This window comes from Humulus lupulus, chromosome 2 (genome assembly GCF_963169125.1).
Source record: "Humulus lupulus chromosome 2, drHumLupu1.1, whole genome shotgun sequence".
Lineage (NCBI taxonomy): Eukaryota > Viridiplantae > Streptophyta > Magnoliopsida > Rosales > Cannabaceae > Humulus > Humulus lupulus.
In genome coordinates, this window is record NC_084794.1 from 78,712,812 (window position 1) to 78,719,896 (window position 7,085).

Consider the following 7,085-nt stretch of genomic DNA (forward strand, 5'->3'; position numbering starts at 1 on the left):
GTTTAGCACAGCTTTTCATCCTCAGACTGATGGACAGTCTGAGAGGACGATTCAGGTACTGGAGGACATGCTTAGGGCATGTGTGATTGACTTTGAGGGTTCGTGGAGTAAGTATTAGCCATTGATTGAGTTTTCATATAACAACAGTTATCAGTCCACGATTGGAGTGGCTCCTTATGAGATATTATATGGAAGGAAGTGCAGATCGCCTATTCACTGGGATGAGATGGGTGAGAGAAGATATTTGGGGCCAGATATGGTTCAGAAGACTAATGAGGCCATTGAAAAGATTCCAGCTAGAATGCTTGCCTCGCAGAGTAGACAGAAAAGCTACGCTGATCCTAAGCATAGGAATGTGGAGTTCCAGGTTGGGGACCACGTGTTTCTGCGAGTTTCACCGTTGAGGGGTGTGAGGAGGTTTGGAGTGAAGGGCAAGCTGAGCCCTCCATTTGTTGGACCCTTCAAGATTCTAGAGAGGGTTGGGCAGGTGGCTTATAGGTTGGCCTTGCCACCGTCCTTATCAGGAGTTCATAATGTGCTCCATGTCTCTATGTTGCGGAAGTATGTTTTTGATACAACACATGTGTTGAGACATGAGGACTTGGAGCTGCAGGCAGATTTGTCCTATGAGGAGAGACCAGTTCAGATTTTAGATCGGAAGGATAAAGTTTTGCGGAATAAGACGATTATGTTAGTGAAAGTATAATGGAGGAATAACAATGTCGAGGAAGCGACCTGGGAGTTAGAGATGGCGATGCGAGATCAGCACTCCAAGTTATTCAGGTAAATTTCGAGGACGAAATTCTCATTAGGAGGGGATAGTTGTAACGACCCAAATTCGCTAATAAGGCTTAAGGGCCTTGATTAGTGTGCCAGGAGGGCATTAATGGAATAATTGAGATTTAATGAGTAATTATATGTTTAATAATGTTTATATGACAATTGATTGTATTATGTGGTAATATGATATGAAATAAATATGTGATATATGTGAGAACCACATTATTATGTGGACAGGTTCGCTGAGCACGACTCAAGACGATTCTAGGGTCAGATAGCGGGAAAAGTCACAATGGGGTTTAAGATATGACTTTGGAGTAGTCGGGGATAATTTTAGATAACGGGTAGCAATTTGGATTATCGGGTCATGAAAATAAATATATGGAGATATATTTGAGGTTAGAATGTCTAGGCAGGAATATTGGGGGATTTTACCATTTTGGCCTCGGGGACGGTTCCGGCACCCCGAGCCTCGGGATTAACTTAATGTGTGAGATAGACTTAAGGAAGCCTTTAGAAGAAAAACACAAACCGACTTAAACTTAGTCTCAGCTTTCTCTTTCACGCTTAAGGGAAACTAAGGAAAGGAAATACAGAAAAACTAAGGGAAACTAGCTGGAAATTCTGGGATTTGTAGTGAGGAATTGAAGGTTTGGCTCAGGAGTAAATCAAGAGTTAAAGCAGGGATTAAGGTAAGCATCTAACTCTATTTTCTGTGGTTGAATTCTGAGTTCTAGCTGGGTTTTAGTTAAGTGCTGTAACAAGTATGATTTTGATGTTCTAAGGCAGAATTAAGAGGGAAAACTTGGGAGCTTTGCTTGGACATAGCTTGATGAAGTGATTCTACAGCAAAGGTAAGTTTCAACTCCAAGTTTAGAGGTTTTAAATTGGGTTTGAGTGTTTATAGCACTTGGGTTTTAGAAATTGAAAGGAGGATATTAGAGTGTGTTAGGCTGTGTTTTCTTTGGAATTATGTTGTTTAGATCATGCTAAAGAAGTTGGGAATTAATTGGTTAAGATTTGGGAAGCTTTGGGATGGTTTAAGGTGAGGTTTCAGACTTAGAAATGGTGTAAATTCTGGGTTCGAAGGGGAGGGTCGCGGCTCTGTTCTACAGCGCTACGACCCTAGCATGCAAGGAAGCCAAGGAGGCTCGGCTAAGGGGCCGCGCCGCGGCACGTGTGTGGTTCAGTGTGGGAGTAGGTTCTGTTTTGGGGAGGGGCCACGGCTAGGCTTTGGGGGCCGCAGCCCTTGGTTGCACACATGAGTTTTTGAGGGTTTTAAGCACGGGAAAGTGGTCTAGTGTGCTCGGGTTTGGTTTCACCACTGTGCTTGGTGGAATTTGGAGTCTCGGGAGTTAGTTTTGTAACTGGAAACCTATATTGGAGTATTAATGGAACACTATACTTTGGTTGTGGCTAGGTGATAAAAGCTTAGGCTCAGGAACGGATCGTGCTTGAGGGGCGTTGCTCGTAATCCGATAACCGTACAGATTAAAGGTAAGAAAACTGCACCTGGTTGAATATATGTGACGGGACTAAGGGCTCCCTATTGTAGGTGCTTGAAAAGATGGTATTATGCCAAGCAATCCATTTAGTGAACCAACGGCCTAAGGGTGTCAAGGGTCTCACTAGCGCACCGGGCGCGGCTCGGCCACTGGTAGCCGAGGACAGCTTAATATGCACTGAGCTCGGTTTAAGCGGGCCGGAGTTAGTGGGTTAAACAGAGGGTGCGGCCTAAGTCATCGGCCCTGAATACTATGTGATATGAGCATTATATGTGATAGAATGTATCTTATATTGGATTGTATATGCTGAATATCTGTTGTGGATTATCTGATGGGTATACATGCTTACTGACCTATTTGTCTGTTGTCAATGTTTGAGTTATCTATGATGTTTTCTTGCTGGGCCTTGGCTCACGGGTGCTACGTGGTGCAGGTAAAGGCAAGGGCAAGTTAGATCAGCCCTGATCGGAGAGCTCAGGGAGCGGAATGTACATAGCCAAGTGCTCGGCCGCCACGGTTGAGATCTAAGCAAGGACATGGAACCTGAAGACTGTCTGGTTTGCCTTAGTATGGCTAGTGGTTCCTCATGTACTTTTGGGAGTCTGTAAACTTTCTTTAACTTCGTTTTTGTATGGGATCCCATGTTACTACATTTTATATATGCTAAATGAGTCTTTTGAGACCAAAACCTTTTTAACCTTAACTTCTACATGTTTAGTGACACGTTTTCAAATTAAGGACTTGATTAGCAAGTCCTGCACCTTTATAAGTACACAGTGTAACGGTCTTGGCTATCCAGGGCATTACATCATCGCTTTCTTCTGGAGGAGTCCAACCACTTAAAACAGCTCTCCAAGCCTTTTCATCTTGAGATTTGATGAAGGCTCTCATTCTAACTTTCCAATATGGATAGTTCGAATCATTGAGTAAAGGGGGGCGAGTTATGGTGCCTCCTTCTATGAAAAAAGACATTGCAAGAACAAGAACAACAAACGGAATAAATCAAGATCACACTCAGAAATGAGTGACCTGCTCGAATACCAATTGAAATTCTCTTTTTAGTAATTACCAAATTAATTAAACCATGTGAATTAATTAAAGTGCGGAATGGTAATTAACAGTTTCAATAGATTGCAGTTCTGTCGGGACAGAATCCGAACTTGTCACGACGAAAACTGAACACAATAAAAAGACAGTGCAAAACAATAAAGAACACAACAAATTTTTACAAGGTTCAGAAAATCTTTCGGATAATCTACTCCTTAGGGCCACGCCTAGAGAATAAAACCAATTAATAAAGAATCACAAGAACAAAATATTTACTTAAACAAAACAAGACTCCCTCTTGAAATTTGCCGCAACTTTGTTGCACTTCTCTTCACTAATCTAATCTTGATTGAAACGCTCAACCACTTGAACTCCCTTCAATGGCCAGCGAGTGCTTGCATCCTTCCGACGCAAGGCCTATAAAAATCCTCTCCCGAAGACTTATAAAAAATGTGTTCAAATTACAATGTGTACTCACTAATGAAAGTGGTATAAACTCACCACAAAAACTAAACTCTCATATTTCTACAAGATTACGTGAATACTATGATCTTGAAAACAAAGAAGGAACTCTCACAAATATTATAATACACTCACAAATTATGCATCTAAGAGTTCACTTTTCTCACTGCCTTTAGAGCCTCATTTATAGAGTCCTTTTTCGTGCTCATAAAGGCTGAGAAAGAATCTCCTAATAAAGGCAAGAATAATTGAAGATATTCTTGATTGATGAAGAATTGCCTTTTTTAGAAGATGTTGATCCGACAGATACGATTTCAGTGGGGACAGCTCAGACCTGTGTCGTATCAAAAACATGCTCAAGATAGAAATAATAATTAATGACACTAAAGATTCAGTTTCCTTAATTTTAAAATCTTGAGTTGCACGAAAATATAAAGCCAAATATTCCAGAAATGACTTTGAGTAAGTACTTAATATTTGCAAGATATCACTTCCCTTTATAATAAAATTGTGATAAAATAAAGTTAAATAAGGAATGTAACTATTCCACAAATCACAAGAAAAGGGAAAGTTAATTCCGAAAAACACAATTAAGGGAAACAAAAAATTGATCTTTTAATAAAACGATATTTCTATAAAATATGTCAATTTTAGGATTTACAAAATCTTCTCCTGAAGATTGTTGAACTCGTTATCAATGGATAACACATGTGCTTCTACACGAAATAGATGAATACAAAAGAAAGGTACACAACTCCTAAAGTATCAACTCTCAATCTCACAAAAAGAATTATCTCAAAAATACAAATGATATTAAAAAATGAGAAGTGAAAGACCTAATGATTTGTGGCTGCTTGGTCCACTATTTATAGCTGAAATAGTATTTCAAAGCAATCCACTGCAAAAATCAAAGAAAGATTGCACAAATTCTTTATATAGAAAACTCTGCTAGTCTGTCAGATTCTGTCTTGACAGATTACGTATCTAGACAGACCGATAGTCCAAATTTATTATAACAAATTTTTTGACTAATTGGATTTCGAATCTTTTCTTAGTTAATCTCATAATATGTAATAAAAGATCATATATTCACATAATAAATAATCTAAATATAGTATCTTTTATTTGCACCAATTTCTTCATTTCTAAACAAAGAAATATTAATTTTATTTAAAGAAAATATTTCTAAAATTAAAAATGATCTTTTCAGATGGAAAAAAATCCTTGATCAAATTTCCAAATCAAAGAATCACATGGAAATTTCACAATTTAATTCTTTTAAAATAATATTTTTTTAAGAAAAAAAAATTATTTATTTATTTATAAAACAAAATATTTTTTAAATAAATAATTAAATGTTTAACTTTGACAATATAAATATAATATATAAATTACACATGCTTTTCATATATATAAAAAGATTTAAAGAATAAATTACCTAGACATACTTTTGAATAATACAGATATTGTCTATTAAAATAGTGAATAAATAATTTCACATATAGATATATACATACTTTATTAGTTAAAGAAAAAGAGATCATAACTGAGTTGTGTCCTACTCACAAGCCATAATATTAATGCACTAGTCTTGAGCAAGCTAAAAGATTGATCAAATCATATGAGGCACGAAGCCACGTTTGTGGCAGGAGATGAACTGAAGCCACTCAATAATTTTTAATTCCAAAAAAAATAAAATCTAAACCACCTTAAAATTTCAAATTTTTAAATAAACCCCTCATTACAAATTTGAATCGTCCCTCGGATGAAAATAACGTTGGGGTGTTAATTATTTGAGAAAGATATATAACTGGGAAAATGGTTGATCTCGGCAAAGACAGTGTTGAGGAGGGGAAGACTAAGCATGTTCATGGGTCCATACGATCTATTTTCATGCACGCAGACAGTGGGGATAAGTGGCTGATGGCTCTGGGTTTCTTAGGAGCCATTTTTGATGGGCTATGTGATCGTCTTCCGTTGCTATTTACTAGCCACATGATTAACAGTATTGGCAACGCCTCCAACTTGGGCAGGGATGCTTTCCAGCACAATATCACTAAGGCCTCTCTCTAAAAATTTTGTGTTATTGAATTATATTATTATTTACGTACACGATCTCTCTTTGATTTATGCATGCTAACTATATAAAAACAAATTTGTGCGTGGCAGAACACATTGCTAATCTTATACTTCACAACTCTGTCATGGGCAGCTTGCTTTTTAGGTTATCTACTATACCCACTTCTCTTTCTCGTAATATATATATATATATATATATATATATATTTATTTCTTATATGTTAAATATTTGACATAAAAAAAAAGAATTAATTAAACAATCTGGCCGGAGATTCATAATTATGAGTTTTTTCTTTTGCCAATTTCAGAAGGATATTGTTGGACTAGAACAATGAAAGGCAAGCTGCGAGGATGAGAAGCACGTTTTTGAAAGCAGTACTCCAACAAGATTTGGGTTACTTTGACTTTCATAGCACATCGGATATTATTACAATCATCTCCAATGATAGTCTCATCATTCAAGACACTATTAGTGAAAAGGTAAAATCTTTAATTAATTAGAGTTTTCTATTTTTCAGAACCAAAATTATACAGAAATCTCTAATAATTAACAAAGATGGAGCTTGTGAAATATTGTTGAATTTGCATAAATAGTTTTGTCCAAAACAGGTTCCACACGTTGTGAGTAGTGTGTCCACATTCATATGTGGTTACGCCGTAGCGTTTATGTTGTCATGGTAAATGGCTATGGTGGGACTCCCCTTAATTTTACTCCTAACGGTTCCCACTTGGGTGTGTGGAAGATCTCTAATAGATATATCAGCCCAAATCAGAAAAGAGTACAATAAAGCAGGCACAATTGCAGAGCAGGCCATATCGTCCATTAGAACAGTTTATGCCGTTGTTGGAGAGAAAAAGACTACACGAGAATTCTCAGCTGCTTTAGACAGGTCTACAAAGCTGGGTTTGAAGCAGGGTTTGGTGAAGGGTCTGGCCATGGGAAGTGGGGCCATTGTCTTTTGCTATTTGGTCTTTCCTAGAATTCTTTGGCAGTAGATGTCATATTCGAAGGCTTCCAAGGAGGGACAGTTTTTGCTGCTGGCCTCTCTATCATCCATGGTGGACAGTAAGAATAATCTTAGACACAGTTTTTGTGCATGCTCATTTTATTAAATTTACTTTGAAATTTTCACAAATTCATAAATAATAATAATTACCAAAATATTATTTTGCTATATTATCATTTTAGTTAAGAGTCTTGTATATGACACT

At 37.1% G+C, this 7,085-nt stretch overlaps 1 long non-coding RNA gene across 1 annotated transcript; it reads left to right on the forward strand.

Annotated features, from left to right (window-relative positions):
* The first annotated feature begins 5,577 nt into the window (after window positions 1-5,577).
* LOC133816137 (uncharacterized) lies at window positions 5,578-6,772 on the forward strand. The gene is made up of 3 exons (XR_009885033.1): window positions 5,578-6,018; window positions 6,182-6,353; window positions 6,483-6,772. It is a non-coding gene; the product is annotated as an uncharacterized LOC133816137 (long non-coding RNA).
* Window positions 6,773-7,085: the final 313 nt, after the last annotated feature.